Source organism: Cupressus sempervirens, chromosome 2 (assembly GCF_028749045.1).
Source record: "Cupressus sempervirens isolate cs-2001-9-10 chromosome 2, ASM2874904v1, whole genome shotgun sequence".
In the NCBI taxonomy this organism is placed as follows: domain Eukaryota; kingdom Viridiplantae; phylum Streptophyta; class Pinopsida; order Cupressales; family Cupressaceae; genus Cupressus; species Cupressus sempervirens.
This window is the reverse complement of record NC_143119.1, coordinates 528739344-528765136: the sequence shown is the minus strand read 5'-3', so window position 1 is coordinate 528765136 and position 25793 is coordinate 528739344. Positions and strand designations below refer to the sequence as shown.

Here is a 25793-nt window from a genome sequence, read left to right as displayed (position 1 = left end):
ACCTATGACTCATCTTCAACTATCCATAAAATGCCCTAACTAGTCATCAAGACCCCCAAACTGACTTAGTAAAGACAAATCTAACCCATCAGTTCTATATCCCCTCCACATGTTTCCAAACTGATTCTAACTTCAATCAAATAATAATACCAATAATAAGTCCCAGGGTATAACTCCCTAAAACTTAACATTTCTCAACTATCAAAATTTGACCTATTAACCAAAAACCCATTTAATTTGCATTTAAATTAACAAAAAATAAAAAATGATTTATACTTATCATTTAATATTTTTGTTTAAACATTATATGCAAATAAAATAATCATTAAGAGAAAACCCATCCCCTCTACACAACACAAAACATTATACTTGCGGACTTCAAAAATATATATAGAAAAGAAAAGAGGGCAAGTTATATGGTTTGAAATCCCTAAAAGGTCTTCATTTTTGTTTGCATTTTACATTTTGTATTTTGTTAGTGAAGAAAGGAAGAATGAGGGTTTCATAAGTGTTTTGCTAGTTCTTTGCACACCACCATGCATATTTGCTAGTCTTTTAGAGTTAATTTTTAAATAGCTACCATTGTGTGAGCTTGCTCCCATCTACCTACAGTTTGTTTTGCTTCAAAAGTTGCTAAGAAAATGGGGTTTTGACCAGTTTTTTGCAGCCACCATGAACGCATTTACAAGGTACTTCATTACGTTTATCATTTTGCTATTCTGGGTTTCTTGTAAATTGCCATTGCTGAATCATGTCTTCATCTACATGTTTTTTTAAGTTTTTCAATAGGTGTGCTTCTTGTTCATGTAGATTTGTATATTCTTTTGTCAGAGCTTCAATCTCATCATCTTGTTGTATAGTATCAGGTTCATCCCCATCTCCCTCAGATTCAATTTCATCACCAAAAGTATCTTCAAAATTTGAATGTGTAGCACAAGATCTTTTCCTTTCGATCCCCTCTCCAAACAACTGTCATTTTTATCATCTTCACCATAAACTTCATTCCTATTGCTCTTTTGACCAAAATATTGTGGTCTTTCCAATTTTATGTTTGGTCATAGCCTCAATTGTCCATCTTCTAGAAGAGAAGTAAGAATGTCAGTATCTACCTAATGACGATCTTCACTATCACTTTCATCAAAGAAATATTTATTTTCTTCCCCAAAGCTTGCATCATCGACTTCATCTTCAATATTGAATCTCTTGGAAGTCGGCATGTTACTCTTCAATAGTCAATTGAAACTGAAAAGATTCTTTTTTAATTCTTATTCCAGGTGCCTATTAGATTCATAAAATCTCCTAAAAATGGAAGCATTACTGCAACGAGTGTGTTGATTGTTGGGTATGTCCCTCTTCCCCATTGTTGAGTCATGCTTACTTCTTCCTCACTTTTTTTAGTTTCTGTATCAAACTATGCATTATCATGCTATCATTTTCTAGGTAAATATTTCTTGCTTTATCTGTAAGGAATACACAATATTTAAGGAAGGTGATAGGTCTTTTGCAATAGAAAGGTAGTGAAAATTGCCAACAACTGTTATGATCAAGAATAAGTCTTTTATTTCCCTAATGGCAGCATATGCTCAATATTTGATTTTGAAACATGCTTATCTGATTTTCCATCAATCCAACGACACCTCTTTGATATAATAGCCTTCATAATGAGTTAACCTTTCTTCAAGCTTTGCATTTGGATGCGTTCAAGTTTTTGAAGCTACAATTCCAAGAAAAAACTTGTTGAATTTTAATGCTATTATTCCTAGAGGATGATACTCTTTCAAGAGTGGTTGCATAGATTCCTTAATCAACATTTCTGTTGCCTTACTTCCTAGAGTTTTGATATGAAGAAAATCATGACTTTTAGCTCCTCTACACCTTTTCCATAGTGTAGACATCATAACATAGACATCTGTTTCACTACTCTTTGATGGATACAACTGAACTTCAAACTTAACTGTAGCAAAAGTAGATATTCCCTCATCAAAGGTAGATATTTACATAACACTTGATTTTCATTTAATGTAGCTTCACTTTTAGCTTTTTCTTGGCTTGAGAAATTTGAGCCCATTTCTTTCTCATCCACACAAACAACATCATAAAGACAGTATAATTCATTGATGGCACTCTTGATAGAGTATTTAGAAATTTCCCTATGGCTCCTCCAAACTTGCTAAAAGTGGGCACTTTTGGCATCAACCTCGTGCTTTTGCTTTGCTGATAACTATAATCACTCCTATTTATCCTTCAGTTTCTTTATATCTTCCTTTGTTTCTTGCCCTTTTTTGAAACACCTTGTCCTTTCTCGTATTCTACAAAACTAATTCTAGAAGCTCTTTCTATTCATCTAAATAATTCATTGTCTCCACATCCTGAAACAATAATTTCCTGGCTATTGGTACTCTGGTTTTTAATGATGTTTGAAACTATATTTCATGAAGTTTGAGCATAGGCTCCTGACACTCATAAACTATCCTTCTATGATTTGCACCTATTGCTTGTGAAATTAACATGCTTACTCTTGATTATATTGAAATGTTTCATATCAGAATTAATATGTCACTTTAACATTATATTTTTTACCTTTTTGTTGTTTGAACATTACCGTTTTTTTATATGTATTCAGAATAGGAAAGTGTTAGAATTCTTTAGAATAATTGAGAGGGGAGGGGGGGGGGGGGGGGTGAATTAGTTATTCAAGGTCCAAAATGCCCTATTAATACCCTTTTAATGAATCTATACCCTTTTTATCTGTTCAAACTTAAATCATTCATGTAAGAAAATTACTGCAAATCAACATGCAAAGATTAAACATTCAAGATCAACACATGACACAATGATTTACATGGAAACCCAATTTGGGAAAAACCACCAGTAACATGCTACTTGATTCTCACTCTTCTGAAGTGATGCCCTATTAAGAGCCTGCCCTGTTAAAGGCTTACAACACACTATTAAATGTGACCATGTTAGAGGATTTCACCAAACTGTTAGGAATGGGCCTGGTTAAAGGTCTTTAGAACATCCACTTGGAATGTCACCCTGTTAAAGGTTTTATCTAATGGTTGTTAAACCAACCTAAGTCCATAGGATTTATCTTATTGTTACAATTGCTAGAAAGTAACGATAATGGTCTTTTGATCTGACATAACTTACAACATACTTTGCAGATTTCAGATCACTCTTTCAGTTCAATCCTTATGCTTGGCTTCAATCACTTCAGCTCTGACTTGCTTGTCTCCCTCTCAAGCTTCATCTCCTTGAGTCTTCTTACTCATTCTACCAATGCAATCATCCTTGTGGTCATCTTATCCAAATAGATTTCCTGTGTTATCTTCTCATTCTTCAGCATTTCATGCTTTTTATGCTTAACCACAGCTCTTTCTCTCACTATCCCCTCTTTTTCACTCTCTTCCACACTATTTTCCATCAACTTATGTCTTCTTATATATAAGTTTGATTTGCCTTTGCCGCTCAATTCTCCCTCTCTAATTTTAGGGTTTCAAAATGGATTAGGTAGGATACAATGTATCTACCCCATATCTTGTTTTCTTTACCAACTGTATCTTGAAAATGTTCTACATGGTGTTTTGTGCAACCAGTTCATCATTCTTATCTTCCTTTTAATTTACAGATTTCTAGATAATAACTTTTTCGGCTTAGATCTGGCGAATCTTCGATTTCTTAAATAATGCAGCAACTCGGCATTATTGAGTTACTGGTGCTCGGCACCTCTGTGTTACTTGGCATCATTGAGTTACTGGTGCTTGGCACCTCTATGTTGCTCGGCACCTATACCTACTCGGCACTTAGTTCTACTCAGCACTTGAACTTGCTCGGCACTTGGTTCTTTTCAATAAACTTAGCTAAAACCTTAGATCTTTGATATGTTTCAATGTGCTCATTCTTTGTATCTTTTAGTATGTCATCCAATACATTGTTTCATTAATGGCTTGACTGATCCTTGTACTTCATTACAACATCATAACTTCAACCTTTCTCTAGGTGTTCTAGTTACATCTTATTGATTGCCTCCACCTTGACAATCAACTAATTGATAGTATTTGGATCACTAAAGCAATTGTCATCCCTGCAAGTAGCAAGTTTGACATCAATGAAAAAACAATGATTGAGGACATTCTTTACCAGTTCCATATATTATTCCAACAATTGTTCTTATGATCATTTCAATCATTTCCAACAGAAAGATATTGCATGTGTGGGTACATAGTTGTAGATAATCAGTCATTGCTTAGATCTTTTAAGATATAACCCCACTTTTTCCTATGCAGGAGAACAAAGATCAGGAATTTTCAGATCAAGAGCTAGACCATGAACAACACCAAAGATCATATAACTAGTCAAACAATAAAAAGGCAGTGACTGGTTACCTCTAACTCTACCTTCCTGTGTTATATTTTTCTTATTCTCAATATGTATAAAAGGCAGTAATTAGACTCATGGCTTGTGTGAGATTTTTCATTTCCAACATTTTCCATTTATTCCACACTTTGTAAAACTAAAAATTGTACATATTAGTTGGTGATTTATACAATGAACATTATATTTCCTTTTGCTCATGATTTCTATATGATTGCAAAATTATGAAATGTGGATAAATAGAAAATGAATGATTTGGATGTTTTCTTCTTCAATGTTACTATTAAGGTAAAATTCTAGCATGTGTAGAATTCTAGTAATAGGAGCATTTTTCTTAGGAAAGAGATTGGTCACCTTGATGAAGGGTACTCCCCTTAAGACCATAAACAATAATAGAAAACAAAGAAACAACAACAAATACAAGAACAAAATATGGACTTCTTATTTGCTCCACAAATGTAAAATTATAGAATTCACAAGTATAGTATGCTAACCCACATGAGCACCTTCATTACAATAATCTGTAAGACAAGCTACGAACTATCACGTAGAGCTATTCTAGACAATGTTTGGGCCTTTCTTAAATAAGCAATTTTATGCTACTAGAGAAGGTTCTAAATGCTCAAACTTAATACCTAGGGCCAATAGACCCTAAAAATACATATAGAATCAGTTCAATATATTTTTAACAAATTATTTTAAAAAAATTGGTAGCCCGACTTTGGAAGGCCATAACTCTCATATTGTTGCTCTGATTGGCTATTATAACCACTTTTCAAAAATGCCAACTCTTGATCTATAGGATTAGAAATTTGCAAGCACCCTTCTTGTTAAGTTTTCAGACCTCATCTAGGCACTCTAAGGCCTCCAACAGTGAGCTTGAAGAATTTTTTGCAAAATTTTCCACCAAAAATCGGCAATAACTTCTTTGATACTAAAAATGGAGAAATGAGATTTTTATGGTAGGCTTATAACTCTAAAATGAACCTTCCTATAGAAAATGAGAACATTCCAAGCTCATATGATGTAATGTCCCCATTTTAGCAGTTGACCAAGTGTGTGCGCGTTAGCCTTGTTCTACATGGTCCCGAGGGCTAACGAAGGGTTTAATGGGATCTTGGAGTGTTTTGGCCTAGTCATTTCCAGTTTGGGCCAAAACGAAGTTGATTTACTCAGTTTCAGGCATACTTACTATTTTTAGTAAGTCGGCAGGACACAGTGCAGGTCAATTTTGGGGATTGGATTCGATACTCCTCAGTGAGAGCTTTCCGATGAGCTATCACTCACATTATTTGGAGTCCGATTGCTAATACATTTTAATGCCTGAAGTTTTATTAAAGTAACGTCTAATTTAATTGTAAAATATTAAAGTGTTACTTTAATATTTATTTTATGGTGATGTGTACCCAAGAGAGACATAAGGGGTATTTTAATATATGTTTTATATTACACATCTTTTATCCCACATTGCCCATATGAGTTGAGGGGACCCGTGGGAATAGAATAAAAGGAAGCATTTGTGGCTTCATTAGGAAGGTTGAATATGAGAAGAAATTGGTGTGTGAGTTGCAGTTTTGTTCTTGGCATTTGAGGATGTCTATCCTCTCTTGTAACGTTCTAGACGTCATTCCCTTGGGGTTTGGCCTTTGGAATTCTTTCTTATTGGCTTTAGTATCAGGCAGTTTAGTTGCATTTCCGGCTACAGGCAGATTTGATATTTTGCTCATATCTTCTTCACTACTTGTCTGACGCTTATGCCGCTTGAAGGGAATGGTATTATGAAGGTAGTGGACTGATTGGAGGACAAAGTATTGTAGCAGCAAGTTCGTAAGCATGGGCTGGAGTATTATGACAATATTGCTGAAGTAATTAGTGAGTTGATAAATCTGCCATGTATTTGGTTTTATGAATTCTGAAAATAACATTTTATTAGCAGCAGTTCATTTCCACTTTGCATATTGTTGTAGTTTCTCTCTTGTTTATGTTGTATGATACCAATTCCATGCACGAAACACAACAAACAAATAAACGTTTGATTTCCAGAGTTATAAGGGGTTTTAAGAGGTTGCATGCAAACTGTTTGACAAAATTCATTTCAGCAAATTGGTTTAGTTTTATGGGACATCCAGGGGTGTCCATTACATATGAAAAACTTACTAAAATTAGAAAGTTCCCATAAATAGTAGCCACCCTATCTACTAGCCCTTACAAAAACAAAAAAGACTGGAAAGAAAATATTTTTGGGTTATCTCCTACCAAACATCTCAGCAAATTTCCCAAACTCATATTCACCACTTCTATTTGTCCATCAGTCTATGGATGATGCAATGAACTGTACTTCAACTATGTCTTCATTTTCTTCCATAATGTATGCTAGAAATACCCAACATATTTGGTATCTCAATCTTAAACTATACTCTTTGGCAGATCATGTAGTCTCACCACTTCTCTAAAAAACAACTCTACCACATGAACAACATCACTAGTCTTCTTGCAAGGATAGCTATCATCCAATCCTCTCTAGTAATTTTGTCCTTTCCCTTTTTATTTCACTCCAATTAAACCTCCTACCACAAGATCTTTGCATGTCCCTTTAGTTTTGCCTTTGCAATCTTGACCCAATCCAGATCCTCAATACCTTCATACTCAAAGTACTCCTCCAGTTCATTGATCCAATCTATCAGCTCCTCTAGGTAAAAATTTCTTGAAAATGTGGAAAACTCAAACTTAGGTCTTTTTCCAATCTTAGAGATGGCCCTAAAAAGCCTTTCTTCCTCTGGTTTTAGAACTGCCTCCACTTTGGCATTTTCTTCTACTTTGTCCTCATCCTTGCTTTCATCTCTTACAAGAAGATTTATTCCTCTACACATTTTTTCTGCCAATTGTTGCATGTGTCTTCAGAGGCTCGAAAACCCTCAGGTGTAACACCTACAACTCTTTTTCCATGCTCTCTTTGTGGAGGCATTTTTGTGCTTTAGCTAAAATTATAGTGCAAACTACCTCACAATCAATGATCTATCTACACACTTAGCCCAAACCATGATCCTAGTGTGAACTACCTCACAGTCGGTGATCTATCCACACACTCAAGAACTCTAGCTCTGATACCACTTGATGAAGGGTACTCCCCTTAATACCATAAACCATAACAGAAAATAAAGAAACAACATCGAATGCAAAAACAAAATATGGACTTCTTATTTGTGCTACAATTATGGAATTATAGAATTTATGAGTACAATATGCTAACCCACATGGGCACCTTCATTACAATGATCTGCAAGACAAGCTACGAATTATCACCCATAGTTGTTCTAGACAATGTTTGAGCCTTTCTTAAATAGGAAATTTTATGCCACCCAAGAAGGTTCTAGATGCTAAAACTTAATATCTAGGGCCAATAGACCCTAACAATACATATAGAAGGTTCTCTTTGGAGCTTGAATGAGAACCCACCTTGGGAAAAAGCCTGGTTACTTGGCCTTACTCCAAAGATTAATATTTTTTCCTAGCTTTGGTGCTACAAGAGAAAATTATTACTCAAGAAAATTTGATTAAAAGAGGACATTATATTGGAAGTAGATGTATATTGTGTAAACATCAAATGGAAATGGTCAATCATATGTTTATCCATTGTCCTTTTTCCAGGGAAGTTTAGGACAATATTACTAAGAATTTTGGGGTTGGTGCAAGCCAAGTAATGTGGTTGATTTCTTTTTTCAATGAAATAACATGAATAAAGGTTCAAATTTGTAGGATTTAAGTACTTGGTCTTTTCCTCATTTCTGTTGGGGAGTTTGGAAGGAAAGAAATAATCAAATTTTTAGGGATAGAGAGGAACCTACTTTTGTTTTGGTGGATAAAATTTATAGTAATATAAAGGAAAATTACCAAGTTAGAAAGGGGGGAGACATTGAAGATGGTGGTAAGAAAAAGGAGAAGGAAAAGAATAGGAGGGCCAAAAGATAGGAGGTGAAATGGATGCTCCCTCCTGAGGGATGACATAAAGCAAATTTTGATGGTGTGACTAAGGGAAACCTTGGTCCTTCAAGATGTGGAGGTATCATTAGAAATTGTTATGGTGGAGGGATTGCGGATATATCTCACCCTTTGGGATATCAGACTAACCACTATGTAGAAGTTAGTGCAGCTCTCCACATAGTGAAATTAGCTTTAGATATGGAAGTCAAAAAATTATGGTTGGAGGGGGATTCAAATAACATCATAAGGTGTATTAAAGGGATTACCCAACCAACATGGACCATATCTAATATCATTGAAGAAATTCATTCTATTCTTGGAAATTTTGATAGATTCCATGTCAGCCATGAATACAGGGAGGAAAGCTCTATGGCAGATTGGTTTGCCAATGAAGTAGTTAAGCTAGAAAAGGTGATGATTTAGAACTTAGGTGGGGACATCCTAAAAGATGTGAAAAGTTTTATTGAGCTAGAAAGAATCTGAGCCAGTATGGGGAATATCTAAAGTAAATTGTGGTTATTAATGTGAGTAAGGATTTGAGTAATTGTAATAATGGAGATTACAGAAGGTGAAGTCAGGTGATGTTATCACTGTCAAATCGACACATTTCTTGGGTCAATTTTTTTCTTCTTCTTTACCATTTTTGGGGAAGATAAAGACAAATCAGTGATTATCAGAGAGGTTTCCATCAGGGTTTTTAGAGGTTTAAGAAAGGTAATCAGAGGATGAAGTTTATGAGAATCTTTAGTGTTGTAAATACTAAAATGGTGGGAGAAAGAAGTAGGAAAGAACTGGTTGGAGAGGTAGACAAATGGAAACAAAGGGCTAAAATATGGGAGAAGTTAGAGAAGGGAGGTATAGCCAATTATATTGCTAAACTTCATGGATTCAACCCTGCGATCACTAACAATATGGTAAATTCTTGGAAGAATGAGAGGATTAAAGTGGATGGAGTTTCATTTCAAGTGACTGGGGATATAATTAATCATGTAACTGAATTCTAGTTGAGGGGTTGAAGTTTTATAGAGATAAGAAGGTGTTAGAAAATGCTATGAAGGACTTTGCAAACAATATAGAGGAGAGAAAGGAACTGGTTAAGAATGAAACTTACTATGAAATGGACTCTATCAAGAAATTATTGAGGTATGTTTTGAGGGCTATTATAGAGTATATATCTTTGGACACTAGATTTGATAGAGTAAGAACACACCATTTTGTTTTACTCAATCATTTTTGCTATGGTGTCAAGGTTTCTTTCCCTTTTTATTTATATATTTCCATGTGTAAGGGTATTTCTGGGCACAAGAAAAAGCCCTTTGCTAATCCAACCCTACATGAGGGCTTACTAATTCTGATATTTATGCATTTCAAGGCTCAGACCATAAGCAAAACCCTCACCTAGGTTGTGGATGCTTATGTGGAAACAAGAAGTTCTAGCTTCTATCTGACTCAGAGAATATTCAGAGTATTAGTTCGAAGGATGAAAAAGATACATTTCATCTAGTAAGAAGACCAAGGTTGAGGAGAAGAAATCACCCTCATCATCAAAAACCTTGTGCAAGAAAAGCCTAAGAGGGCTAGGGCCAAAAACTTTAGGTCAAGGAGATGAAGAATACAACAAAGAAGGGGAGGATATGAATACTGATGATGAGAATGATGAGGATGAGGATAATATGATGGAGGATCTGGTGGCTAAAAAATAAAGGAGGTCTATAGAGAAGGATTCTAAGGGGAATTTGGATTCTTGGCCAGAGATCTCTACCATTCCTCTTTCCCCTATTCATCCTCAGGAACATGACAAAGAGAAGAATGATGGTGAGGGTGGAGAGGTGGTAATTAAAGACAAGTGCATGGCCTAGAAAAATTTCAATGCTAGAACTTCCAAAATGGGTATTTTTAGAGAGGTAATGAACCCCTAAATTCTCAAAGAAAAGAAGGGTTAGCTCTAGATGGAGGATCTCATTAATCTGGCCATGGTGGCCATTACAGATAATGCAAGGGAAATGGGCATGAATTTTCTTAATAATGCTAGAAATAGTATGATTGACAATTTCAGGTCAATAAAATGGCTATACTATGAATTGGAAAAGTTTAGAGAAAGAATGAGCAGCTGGAGAACAAAAGGAAGAAGCCAAATAATGGTGATTTGAATGACCAGGAGAAGTGCCTTAGCTTGGCGTAAAAGAGAATTTAGAATTTGGAAAATTACAACCATAATCTGGCTAATCAGATGATTTCCATTCTAACTTCTATAAACGATAACATCTCTTCCCTTGCTAGAATGTTGAAAGCCAGAGGTTTACTAGATGAAAATGAGTAAAAGGATAGAGCTAGAGATAGAATGGAAGAGGACATGATGACAGACATTACCTTCAGCAGCTTGGATCGAACTGGTCAAAAAGGAATTACACAAAGCCTATGAAGCGGTGGAAATGATGCAAGAACTTGAGAGAAAGACAAAGGAACAACTTAGGTTTTTCTTTTCCTGTCTTCTGGACTATTATACTTTTATAGTTTTTTGATAGTTGCTTTTTTGTCTGTCTATTATTCTAGCTTTTTGCTTGTCTGTTGTACTGGCCTTTTGGTTGGCTATTGTTCTTTGGCTGGGCTTTTGTTGCTTATTATCAACCATTTGAAATGTTTTAACTTGTGGGTTTCAGGATCCCTGTAAACCTATTTTTCTTATCAAAAATAATACATATAGAGTTGGCTAAATACATTTTTGACAAATTATTTTAAAAATTTTGACAGCCCAACTTCGAAAGGCCATAACTCTCAAACTGTTGTTTTGATTGACTATTATAACCACTTTTCAAAAATGTTAGCTCTTGATTTACAAGCTTAGAATTGTGCAAGCACCCTTCCATCAAGTTTTTGGACCTCATCCAGGCACTCTAAGGCCGCCAACAATGAGCCTAAAGATTTTTCTGCAAATTTTTCCACCTAAAATCTGCAATAACTTCTCTGATACTTAAGCTGGAGAAATGAGCTTTTTATGGTAGGCTTATAACTCTAAAATGAACCTTCCTGTAGAAAATGAGAACATTCTCATCTCATATGAAAAACTTACCAAAAATAGCAAGTTCTTATAAATAAAAACCACCTTGTCTACTAGTTCTTATTAAAATAAAAAAGATTGGAAAGAAAATATTTTTGGGTGATGTAAGATTGCTCTTACACCCAAGATGCTCCTGCATCACACCTAGACTAACAAGAAACAAAATTGCATATCTTAATCTAATATTGAAGCTAAATATGTGGCTACTATAGTGAATTGTATAAATGTGGTATGGATCAAACAACTACTCAAAGGTATGAAGGAGTAAATCACTAAACTTGTGGTACTTTATTGTGATAATACAAGTGCTAGAAATATATCAAAGAACCTTGCAGTGCATACAAAGACGAAGCACATTAAAATCAAGTATCATTACTTGAGAGAGTTAGTTCAAGACAAAGAAGTGAGGATGGAAAAGAACAAATAGTTGATATCTTCATAAAAGCTTTACCTAAGGATGCTCATGAGTATCTAAGAGGTAAACTAGGGGTGACACCCCTATCCAAAGCTAATTAAAAAGCATAAGTAGTGCCCTATATCAATTGAGATGAATGTTGACTCTTACATCTTGATGTACTGGATATTACTTTAGGAGCTGCCTAAAGTAATAAAGGAGCTAAATTAGAAGATTTATAGTCACATGAAATGTGACAGAGGGAGAATTTGAAATTGATTATATCTACATACAAAGATGAAAAGTCTTTGGCATTGTTGTCAAAGAGGGATTATTAAAAGCATATACCTGGTAAGAGGAAGAAATAATCTGAAAGAGCAAAGTACATAGAGATGGATACAGCTGAATATTAGAAAGAGGGAGAGATACTCTAAAGAGGGAGGTATAACGGAGAAGAAGTAGTAAAGGAACTTAAAAAATCTCACATTACTCTACACAGAGGAAGGACATATACTACACTATAAGAGGGAGAAATTTCAAAGATCTATTTTCTTTTTGGTATTGTTCTTGGTATTGGTTTACCATCAATGCCAAAGAGGGAGATTATTGATATAAGATTGTTTTGAAGAAAAGAACTTGCAATGGAATAATCATTATTTTGTCAATGATGTCAAACCTACTGCCTATTGGTGAGACACTTTTTGGTTTCAAAGCTATCATTTAGTTGATTGATGAAGAGGATTTTAAAAGAGGAGATAACAATAACACCTAGAGAAAGGTTTAGTTATTTGGTATGTAAAAGAAGCACTAAGACCAAGAAAGACATTGATATTATAGTGTATTTCTTATCTGCTTTAAGTATGAAATGAAAGATTACTCAAGTTAAGATTGGAAGAAGATAAAGAAAGATAAGTGTCTACCAAGCCTTACCGAGCAATCAGTGCAAGCCGAGCAAGAATCAGTGGAAGCCAAGTGAAAAATAAGATGTGCCGATCAAAGATGAAAAATAGTGCAAGCCAAGTGATTTTTAGTATATGACAAGTAAAGTTTAGTTAATGTCGAACATCAGTAAACTTTAGTATTTGCCAAGTGAACTAGTGTTAGACAAGTAACATAAGAATATAGATGCCAAGTGACAACATATTGATGTTGAGTGTCAAAAAATATGTTAAATCAAAGATTTGACAAATCTGAGCCAACTATTTTATTTTCTTGAATTGTATGAAGCATGTAGAAGATAACTATGATGAGTTGGTGGCACAAAATTCAATGGTAAACCATTTTGAGTTGAGTTCATGGAAAATTGTAGAAGTTTCTAGAGGAACCAAATAGAAAAGTGGGTAGATTCATTGAATCCTACCTAACCCTAAAATAGACAATTAAGGTTAATTGACAAAAGATCTTAATTCTCTATTTATAGAGATAGCTGGTCAAAAGAAAAGGTTGTCATGTGTGAGAACTTAAGGAAGAAAAGGAGTCTAGGGTATTGGTTTATTCAGTGGCCGAACAAAAGTGACTGCAATTGGCATGCAAAGAAAGAAGACTTAAGAATATGAATGCTTGAAGGGTGAACAAGCTATCAGAGTTGAAGTGTGTGAATGCCAAGTAGAATGAAGTACTAAAATAAAGATCTATAATCTGCAAGCGAGTTGTTATTTTTTATCATAACAAGCCTTACTATTACTTTCTAATCATTGTATCAGTCTAGGAAAAATCCTTTGGATTAAGGTTGACCTAACAGTTATTTGTAAATCCTTTAACCGAGTGACATTGTAATGGAATATTCCAAAGTCCTCTAAAAAGGCTCACTCCTAATAGGATGATTTAAATCTTTTAACCAGGTCACATTTAACAATGTGTATTATAACCTTAAATAGTGTTGACCTTTCATAGGGCATCACTTCAGAAGAGTGAGAATTAGTAGCATATTATAGGTTTTTTTTCTCAATGTGGGTTTCCACATAAAATACTTGTGTCAAATGTGTTATTGAATCTATTATGTTTCATGTTTACATTTCTACAAAAAAAAATTGACCTAGGATAGTAACCTACAAAGTTTAAGTATTGTATGATCTAATGAATGCATGAATGACAAGGTTTTATGGATATGGGTCTACTAAGCATTGAAAAGTTTTATCTATACATCTAGATCTTGGATAATTGATGCACCCCCCCTCTCAGTTATTCTAAAGAATTCCAACAAGGGGTAAGTGCAAGAAGTTGGGACTCACTTTTGGGCAAAAAGTGGAAGTGTTTTTCTTATTTTTGAAATTTCTTGTCAATTGATGTCAAAATTTGACACACTTTGATATTGAATATTAAAAAAAATTTAAAAATAAAAATTGTAGTTTTCAAAATCTACTTTTTGAATATGTAATTTATTTGTGTACCCATATGATATTTTTTTTGGTGTGGATCTTTAAAAACCACTTTTTCAAAATGCTTGTTTCAGGACCATACCACACTCGTGTATGGACACCATAATTTGACACAAATAAATATTTTTTTGTAAATCCTTTTAAACAAAGTTACTTAACATACCAAAGATTGATGATAATATTTTTTCCTTAATTTTTTATTGAATATTTTTTTATTATTAATTTTTAATTGGCTATAAATGTAAATTTTAAAACCTCTCATGTATGGACACCATAATTTGATAAAAATTTCACTTTTTCAATTTTTTTAACTTCAAAAGAATTGGATGTAGATTGATGACATAAATTAATTTAAGAAAAATCATAAAATAAAAAAATTATTAAAGTTTTAGTGAACGTTGCTATTTTACATTTAGGTACCACATTTGATTAAAAAATAATACAAAAATAGTAAATAAAATCATAACACTGTAAAATTTATATTTCTAAAATTAGGACAGTGGGAGCTCTAATGGGTTTTTGTTTCGTAAAAAAAATTGATCGACAAGACCCTCTAAAAATTATGGCAAGGCATGAATTTGTCAGTTCAATGCCTTAGCCAAATCTTGAGAGGCCAAGGCATAGGCTTGGTCTCACCAAGCCTATCTCAAACCAAAATCTGAGGCAAGAAAAAAAAAATCCCACCTCATGTTGTTAGAAATGGGCAATCATTATTTGAAATTAAAAAATGGGTACCCGTTTTGAAAATTAAAAGCGACATTTAAAATCCCCCCAAAAATTTAAAAAATTTGAATTTTTTAGAAATGTGTACTCATTTTTTACTTTAAAAAAATGGGTACCCAATTTTTTTAAAATGGGTACTCGTTTCTAAAATATTCAAATTTTTTATTTTTTCAAAAATGGGTACCCATTTTTTGAAAATAAAAAATGAGTATCCGATTTTTTTAAAAATGGGTGCCCATTTTTTTAATTTAGGGTTAGGTACTAGAGCCAAAAATAGGTGCCTATTTTTTTAAAATCGGGTACCCGAGCTGAAAATGGGTGCCTATTTTTTAAAATCAAGTACCCATTTCTAATAGGTCTCATTCCACGGATTTGACTTCCGTGGAATTGTGACCCATCTTTGTGCATTCACCCCAAGATCAAGATCTTGAGGTATGCTTACCTCATTGAGGGCTTTGTCAAGAATATACCTATGAGTAGGTGATATTTTAAGTAATTCGAAGATTGTTATTTGAGTATTTGTTCGTTGCAATTGGTCAAGGATGCTATAGTTGGTAACTGTGGAGGATGTTGCAATTTTTTTAAATTTTTTCCTAGATGGACCATCAATAGGTTTGTCTTTATGTTGATTTACCTTGGGGGTAGAAGGCATAGGGCCTTTGAGTACTATCTTGGCATGAGAATGTGTAACAACATTGGCACAAGATTGTGATTGTTCGTGATTAGATGTAAGAGATGTAGCACCACTTAGGACAAATGGAGTCTTAGGTTTTGTATTGTCATGTTTTATTTTAATTGTGATAACATCACAATGTTTAAATTCTAAAGGTTCAACCATGTTAATAATGTTATCACCATATGTATATGTATAGTTTACCTTGTTATTGGTTTTATGTTTAGAGTTTTCTACCTTGTCATAATGTGGAAATGGTTCCTTAAAAGCTTTGTGATCTAAATTCTTGTTATGTCCACCCACAACTATTTCACCATCATCAATGAGGTCTTAAACTTTATGACGTTGACTAATATAGACCACATCTAAAGGTTCACCCAGAGGTGTGTATTCACATTTGGGTTGAGTAACCCAAGATGAATTCGTTGTTTGTTTCCAAATGTTTTGTTATCTAGATTAGATGTGTTAGTAATTTTAGATGCATTGATATTATCTATGATATTAAAAGTCATCTTAGAGGGTTTGGGAGTGATATTATCTACCATGCCATCGTGTAGTACCTCACAGTTCTTGTTAACATACTTGGATTTGTCTTTGTTAGAGATAAACCCTTGTTTGATGTCTTTTTGGAGGGTTAATTCACCCCTTTTGACCATGAATTTTTGTATTCAAATGGATTGTGTAATCATGTTTCCAAAGGTATGTGGACCTTGAAGTTGTATTCTATACCTAAAATTAGGTAAAAGGTTATCCATGAAGATATCAAGTTTTTCAGTTTTGAGAATTTTACATGAGTATTTGGTATACAATTGTCACCATCTTTGGAGAAGCATTAGGAAAGGTTCTCTAATTCTTTGTTTAAGGTTACATAGATCTCATATGTTGACTAGATGTTGTATATTATGTGAGTACTGCTGAATAAGCATATTATAAATCTCATTAAATGTTCAAATACTAGTTGGTAACCGTGAAAATCACTCCATAACTTGACCACCTAGACTTCGTGGGAAAAGATGCATAAGATATGTTTGATTGTGCATGAATTCCATAGACAAAGCACAAAACTCCATCAAATGATCTTGGGGATCAAATGTTCCTAAGTGCATGTCATATTTGGGTAGTTCAACTCCTCTAGGAAAAAGGAGGCATGTAAAAATCCTTGTCAAAATGAAATGGACAAATAGTGTCTAACGTGTATTGTTTAATTGATTTATCTTTTTCTTTCATCATTTGGGCCAATTTCTCTTGCATGGCTTGGAGTTGTTTTTGTAACTTGGAAGTTTTAGATTCTTTCTCTTGTTTTACAATTGTTTCAACATTGAAATGTTGAGGTAGTTTTTCTCCTTGAGTGAGTTTGACAAAATATTTTTCTTTTTCATCATGGAGCAATATTTCCATCATTTTTTGGAAGTTTTTATCCTTACAACATTTCTCTATGTCTTCTAGGGGTATCTCTTCAGTATCTCCATACTAATTCATGTAGGTGTAAGGTTCTTTCATCCTTTCATTTCTTTGGGAGTCTTCTTAGTATTATCTCCTACTATTTTCCCCTATTTTTGGATCTTGATCTACCATTCTAGGGGTGTAGAAATTTTCAGTTTGTTTAGGTTGTATAGGTGTTTCAATTGGAAGTTTAGCTATTTTGTTTAGAGATGTAGGTATCTTGTCAATATTTGGATGTTCTTGGAATAACAGATTTCTAACTTATTACAAGTTTATTGAAAAGACTCTTCAAGCACTAGGTGGACCAATGGGTGAAAGATATCATGACAACCCTTCACTAAACTTAGACTGTATATGAACCTGGGAACAACCTCTATCATGGTTTCCACCTCGATCTCTAACTCGTCTCGATTTATGGGGAGTAAACACATTTCCACTCCTAGTCGCAATAGTCATAGACAATGACTTATGACAGAATTTGAACAAGGATCACATGGTACATTGTCTCAAAGTAAGTAAGATTCAAAAAGTGTGTTGTATATCTAGGTACAAATAATCAAAGAAATAGCTAGAACAACCAAGAGTTTTTTTTACTATCTTCACACAAGATAATACAAACACAAGAAAGAAAATAGGACAACCAAGTAAGGAAATTAATTCATACATGGATCAACTGATCAACTAAGCAAAATGTCTAATTTTTAGACTATTGTAGATAGAGGAGCAACTTAATGTTTTCAAAAAAAGACCAAATTTGGATCTAGTTTTGATAAGAAAGCTCAAAATAGTTCATTATTTTTAGCCAATTCCCTATAGACTCACATTAGAAAATTGCTTTGATGTGAGTAAATTTTGTTAACCAGGTGAAGAAACAACAATTTTGATAATTTATAATCCAAAGCTCGCACAAGGATTTAGGCTAAGCCGTGCGAGGAAGTACAAAGACTCATGCAAAGATTTAGGTCAACAAGGATTTAGGGCGAGCTATGTGAGGAAGTACAAAGACTCATGTGAAGATTAAGAACAACAATTTTCTTGCCATTTTCTCATGTGAAGATTCGGCTAAAGCCATTTGCAGAAATGACTGACTTGGTATTTTAGCAACTATTTTGATAGTTTATACCAATTGGTAGTGTTTTGGTATATTCTCGTGTGAGGATTCTCAAGTTGTCATGTGAGGAAGTACAGAGGATCATGTGAGGATATGTAGATTGAAAAACTTATTGGTAGGTGATCACACAAAATATTGTAGATGTGTAGGTGAGTAAAGGACAAACTAACAAGTTTTGACTATACTTGAATAGATTCTGATGGATATTGACAGTTTCTACATAGAGTACTAACAATATTTTGTAGTTTTTAGTCAAATATGAACATTGTTTTTAGATTTGGACATCATATCGAATTACAAGTAGATAGTTGATTTTTAGACAAGGGATGCAAACAATAGTCATAAATAATCCAACCGAGGACAAAGCAACTCAGAGGGATGGGGGAGTCTTGCCCTTTTCTTGTTTGGACATTTTGGACAATTTTTAGACTAAAAACGATAATTTTATCCCTATAACTAGAAATGGTAGAGACGGGAAAATCTTTGTCTCACAACTTATGTGCATGCATTCACATCACACAACCATGTCACCCCACTAGAGAGCACCCATTTTTTGGGTGTATTCTAAGGACTTAATAACATATATTTCAAAGGTTACCCTTGAAGCAAGGGCTAATGTCATATACCACCTTCTAGCATCCAAGTACATGCCTATGGTGAGGATCTACAAGAGAGATTCTTCCCCCTCATTGCACAAAGATTCTGCCACCTTTCGGAGGTAAACTGGGTAGCAACTTACTACAAATTTTTTAATAGGATTCCATTAATATTAATCTCCAATGGCCCTGCAAGTGAGGTTAAGGCTAGTAGCCCACACCGATATCTAAAAGTGCACACATTTGACTAGCGAGAATGGGGTTGGCCCTGCCTAGTGCAACAGATAGAGCCTGTTCTTGATATGTGATATCAAAATCAAGAAGAAGAAATTAACATGGATTTGGAGTCTCTTGCTTTGCAAAGCTTCTTTATTATAGTGAGTTGGAATCACTGGCATTAAGTGTGTGCTTGCTTGGGTCATTCTCAAAGGTTGGCTCACTTTGATAGGCCCTCTAAAGGTTGACTCATACTTAGCTCAGATTCAAGGGTCCAAATTTTTTATTTTCTCAAAGGTAAAAGAGCATACTCCTCTACCTCTTCACCTTAACCAAATACACAGAACATGATAATCATAGAGCTAGCTTATCAATCCCAACGTGTCTTTTCCAAGATTTTGATTTTCCTAAAAGGAAAAGAGCACCATCTCTTCATAAAAATCTTTACTTGGGAGAACCACTACCTTTCTTGCCTCCCTCAGGTACCATCTTCCAAGGTGTCTAGGTTTCTGATTTACTCTTGGGAATCACTTCAAAGTAGCAAAAAGCATACTCCCTTATTCATTTGTCTAGAACCCTACAAAGTTCACAAGCCCTATTAAACTATGTATGTAGGAAAGTATTAAAATAACACATTGTTTGAGTGGGTTTCAATTTGTGCTTTGACAAGCGTATCTTTGACAAACTGTCCTACAATCAAACTGTTAGCATTGTTTGTATGTTTATGACAAGGTGTCTTTGACAATTGATCTGCAAACCATTGTTAAGCTACATAAGAAATGAGAAATCATAAAACATATGCTTCAAAAAAGAGGTTAGATGAAAGAAATCATGAATTCAGACTTAAACAAGCAATTTTTTAATTTTTTTCTAATGTCAAGTTCCACACAAGATTTCGTAGCTTGTCGCGCGAAGATTCTCTTTGTGTCGTGTGAGAAAGTACTTTCTTCATGTGAGCATATGAGTTTCCATGTGTGAAATCCTCTTGCTGCGTGAAAATTTTCTATTTGTATGAACATAGAATACAAAATGAAAAAAATGAGGCCAGAAAATTTGATTTTTTCAAGTCTCACGATGGGCGCCAGAAATGTGAGTGTTAAATATGGGCCTCTAAATCCACACACACTTCAACATGATCATCATTTGTGATTAACACCTGAAGATGAACATGAGATTTTCCATTTGACATGTATGCACAAAGTGATCTATTGCCTTCTAACTAGATGAGATTTGACTATTCCCTCTCAGAATTAAGAATTTAGTAACTAAACCAAACTAGTACGAAGCATTTATGAATGCAAAATGTAATCTATTATATATTTTTGATGTTTTTAAAATGTAAAGATGTAAACTAATCTAAATTAATTTTAGATTAATATAAGAATATTGAATATTAATTTAAACTAAATGAGTTCATTTTAGCCTAAATAATGAGCATACACAGGCAAAGTAAATTTGAATGCAAGAAAGCTTTGAACAAATGATTCAACAAGAATTTGATACTATTCATGTGTCCTCTCAAAATGAGAGATTGAAGGATTCTTTTATAGAATATTGGAAGTGATCAACGGTCAAGATTGATTTAAGTGTATGGTCCAAATCAAAGGTGATATTTAGTCTTCCATTTTTTATGGGGTTTAATGTGATGAAATGGGAGATAACCTTGATCCATTCAAATATGTGGTCATAACTATTTTTCTAATTAATTAAATAATAAATTTCAACAATTATTAGCACATATTTGATTTAATCAACATTTTAAATTCCTATTCCATATGAGATGAATTAGCAAACAATATTGATCCATTCAAACATGACATCATAATTGGGTTTTCTAATCAATTAAATAACTAGTTTCAATAATCATGATATATATTTATTTAAACCAAGGTATTTTATTTCCTTTTTTATGTGTATTAGCTAAAGAGGGTGGATTTAATTTAATTAAAGTACTTAGGACTTATAATTAAACTAATTCAATTAGAAGATTCCTTTAGCTAATTTTAATCAATATTTAGGAATTAAATAAAGCATGTGATTAATATAGATTAATGATTTCCTACATTTGACACTTAAGTCAAGTAAAGAGGATAAGAATCAGAAATGCCTAGTACAATAAGGCTTAGTTGATTAACAAATAGATGTTGTGAGATTGATGCACCAAAATTGGTTCAGAATGTTGATGTGCCAATTTTGGGGTATTACACCTATGTGTCTTTGTTGCTTCTGGGATTAGATATTACTTGTGTTTTGGTACCTTTGAGATAGATTTCTATTAGGTTTCCCTTGACCTAGATGTTGGTTATGACTTTTGGGATTGATATCCATATGAGACTTGAGATTATCTCCTTAGCACAGTGGAAGTGGTCCATTTAGGTTCCACGAGGTCGAGTGGTAGTGTTTCTTATACAATTGAGATCCAACAGTTGGATGTCATTGCTAGATGTAATTTTGTAGTTGTTCTATTCCTTATGTTCTTTGGTCATACTCTAATGTATTGTACTTGATTATTATAGATCTTGTGAGATGTGGTATTTATTCATGATGTATATTCTTTTAGCATTTCATACCTTGTGACTTGTACATAGGATGATTATGCATTTTGGTTATGTCATGTGGCATCTTATGTAATTGTATATTATTTCATTAGATTTGTACTTGTGATTATTCTATGATGCAGATTTGTTATGTATCGAATTTAGTATTAATAAAACTTATATATGTGATTCAACATCATGGAACCCTTAAGAGATGTTGTCTATTTATAGTTTGTTTGTATGTATGTGAGTTATTGCTTCCACTATATTATCTTTTGTTATAATATTTCAAAAAGAAAAAAATTTGACAAACTTAGTTAAAATTTAGTTTAATTTCTTTTGGGTTTCTTTGTGGGGCATTATATCTGGTATGAGAGCCCAAGTTTCTATATTGGTAGCTCTAGGTATATTGGAACATCATTAGATGACAAGTAGTTAATTGAAACAAAACTTAAAATACTATATGTATCCATTACAACTTGAACACTTTTAATTTCATAATCAAATACTTGAAACATAAAAAAAGACAAAGCTTGAATAACTCTTGAGTTGGTTTTAAAACATGTTTTCCAATGAATGTTCTTTAAGGTTGTATGGCTTTGTTGACTTTGTGAGCATTTGTTTTATTTTTTCTTGGGTGTTGTAGGAGGATGGTGTCTAAGACTAGATCAACTATTAGAGGTCATAATGTAGGATGAGGTAGAGTTCATGGGAGAGGTAGACATGATAGTCCTCTTTCGACTCATAGAGAGATTCCTATTCAAGAAGAGAATAAGGAGGAGATCCATAGAGAAGATCATGCTAACTTAGATGAGGCTAATATGAGACAAATGATGAGGATGAGCTTACAGTGCCTACCTCCTCCAAGGGGTATTGAGAAGGAGGAATCACATCATGCTAGGAATGAAGAAGGGTGGAGATCTAGGAGTCCTCGACTAAGGCTACTCAAATGAGGGATCTATAGAGGTCCAAGATCAAACCTTTTAGTAGAGTTGGTATAAGATATGTGGTAGAGCAGTGGTTAATTTCATTAGATAGATTTTTTGTTATGTAGGACTTTGACTCTAATGTCAAAGCAAGGTATCTCATCACAGACCTAGAACTCTTTGGGGCTACATGGTGGAACATTTCAAAGAAAAGAAATTGGGTTGAATATGAACACTGTTACTTGGGAGTTGTTCCTTGAAAACTTTTGTGATCGCTTCCTACCAAAGGAGTGACACTAGTAGAGGGAAAATGAATTTCATATTCTAAGACAATATATCATGACCGTGGTAGAGTACGAGCATAAATTCTATGAGCTCATGCCTTATGTAGGGACCAATGATAGTTCACCACTGATGGTTTAATACTTCGTTCAGGGTTTGAATAACCATTTCATTGGAGGTGTAAAAGTATTCTAGCCTAAATCCCTCAAGGATGCAGTACATGAGGCTATTCTTATAGAGAAAAATGTCACTTTGGGACATGGTGGTTTTGTGGGAGCACCTACAGCATCAGGGTTCAAAGGTAACCAGGGAACGAGTAGTAATAGGAAGCCTCATTCTTCTGGAGGCAATCAACAACAATAGCAACATGGAGGATCTTATCCTCCAACATGGAGTGGTAGTAGTGGTTCACACTCTAGGGATTCTCAATACTCTTAATGCAATAGGAACAATTAGTACGACCAACCATTACAGAATACTCTTTATTTTGCTAGTGGGTGTAGTTTTCAATAGTCTAGTGCACCTAAAGTGCAGGAAATTTTGACGGAGAATGTTTTTCATGTGGACAATGTGGGCATAAGTCATCCCATTCTCCTCAATGGAAACCACAATTCTCAAATTAGAAAATTATAGTTTCAGAACCCATAGTTGGAGATATGGGTAGATTGCAAAGGGTGTTTTCAATGGAGTCTTATCCTCTTACAGGGGGAAATGGTCCAATGGGACCCACACATTGAGTGCTTGAGTTTTATCTTCTTTGTAGGCTTCTAGAAGTAAGCCTAAGTCTAGGGAGGTGGATGTAATGCCTACCCCTAGTTTACTTTTCATGTTATTTTGTTGAATTCTTTTAGGCCATCTTTATGGTTATGTCTTATGATTAGTGGTACTTGGTTACCTGATTTTTTTGGGTATTATCATGCTCAATTTATATATTTGAGGAGTCACTTGATACTTAGTTATTTCAGGTGTTTATGATTATTCTTTCAATGATGATGCTTGTATATAATGATTTTAGTTATTTCATGATGATAGTTAGATGGATGATTCATATGTAGTTTCCTATGGTTACTTACCCCATACTTGCATGTGTATGGTGTACATGCATGTTTTACTTTATATTTGACATTTCTAATGTGGTTGAGGGAGGGAGTCATAAGCACTTGCTACTCGAGATCTATACAATGAATCACTCCCCACCATTTCTTGTTTAGTTTAGATTTATATGTATATGTACATGCTCGACTTTTATGCAAATTGTAGGTACCAATCATCGACTTCCCTAAATTGCCAAAATGAGTGTGCCCTATTGCAGTATCTCAATGGTAAAGAGGGGCAATAGTTCTTGAGTCCAAATCCTAACCCTAAGCCAATTGTCCTAGAAAGCAGGACAAGTATTTGAGTTATTTACACTCCCAAATTTGTCAAGTGACATGAATTCGAGATTTTGACCCTTGGATTTGAATCTATACAATTTCTTTAAAATGATTTTTCTTATTTAGTTTTTTGGGTTTGTTATGATTTTCAGTTATAATTAAATCAAACAAAAAGATTATTAAATAATTTATTTAATAAAAATTTTACAAAGAAAAATTAAATTATAATTATATTTAATTAATTAAGAAATTAATTAAATAGAAAAAATAATTTAAAAGATTTAAGGTCCAAATTTGGCATGATAATATTTATTAATTTAATAATAATTAATTTAGTAGTTTCATTTTAAATTAATGAACTCTAAATATTATTATTTAAATTAATAAATATTATTAAAGATGTCTTATGATTTAATAAAAGAGAGAGATAATAAATTTAATAAAGTTTATTTTAATTTAAAACACAAAAAATATACATGAAATTAAAATAAATTAAAATAATAAAGAAAAGGGTGTGCATGATTGCAAAACTGAAACCCTAAACAGAGAAAGCTCTTAATTAAGAAATTAGAGCTCATTTCTCTACACATAGGTTTGGAGGAGCAAATTTTGAAGAAAAGGGTTTTCAGGGAGAGAAATTCTTGCAACCTCAAAGCATTCATTTGGTTAGCATCAGATTGAGGTAAGAATGTTGCTTATGGTTATCGTAGTAGTTGTTTGTGAATCTTTCCTCTATCTTCTTCGTGCTTGTGTGAGAATATTCTTTTTAGAAATGGAATTTTTGAAACCCTTATTTGAGAAATTTTGTTTTCGTTATTGAATTATCTGTGAGAGAAATCAATTGAAAATTCTTATTGGAAATCAAATTGTTTTAGTACAACTAAGATCAAGGTAAGGTTTGGAAAAGAATACCAAAAATTAAATTAGCAAATTTGATAGTTTGCATTTGTTTCCCTATCATATCTATACTAGGTTCTATTTAAAAATATATATATTATATAAAATTTTCATAGTAAATATATTATTGTGGTAATATTTATATTAAAATGAAATTTTATTATGCTCGAAAAGTGGGTTTCATATGCATTGAGCGAGGGTTTCGTTTGTTTGAATCACAATTGTTTTAAAAAATTAAATAAAAAAATTAGGAGGCGAGCCATTACCCCCACCTCCCCCCTTACCTCTCTTGGTTGTTGTTGTAGCTCATGTTGTACACACCAACCGTGAGTTTTGCAAGCAGCAGCTCATACTACTATATAGTAACCGTGAGCACTGCAAGTAGTAGCTCACACTGCTTAGCAATGGTGAGCGTTGCCTTGCAACCTCACGCCTAGCGTGCAAGCCCATTGGACTAAAAAATAATAATAATTTATTTTTATTATTATTAAAAAATTATTATTGTTATTATTATTAAAATTTATAAATATTTAATTAATTGGCCATATTAATATTTAACAAAGTATTATTTTATAATAGTAAAGTTAATAATTATTGTTATTAATAATTTAATTAATATTATGTTATTAATAAACCAATAATAATAAGTATTATTGATTTAATATTTTTTTATTATATCTTAATAATGTTTAGATAAAGATTTGTATAAATGGTTTACTTTTTTATATAAATATATAAATTAAATGGATAATTGTAATTCAATTGGAAAAAAATTGATTGTTTTTAATAAATCTCAGATTTTGTTTAGAGGGTTCATTTTATATGAAA

General features: G+C 33.4%; 1 pseudogene; it reads right to left on the bottom strand.

The window, feature by feature from the left end:
• Nucleotides 1-1869: 1869 nt before the first annotated feature.
• LOC149573281 (RNA-directed DNA methylation 4-like) lies at nt 1870-25415 on the bottom strand (annotated as a pseudogene).
• Between the last annotated feature and the right edge of the window lie 378 nt (nt 25416-25793).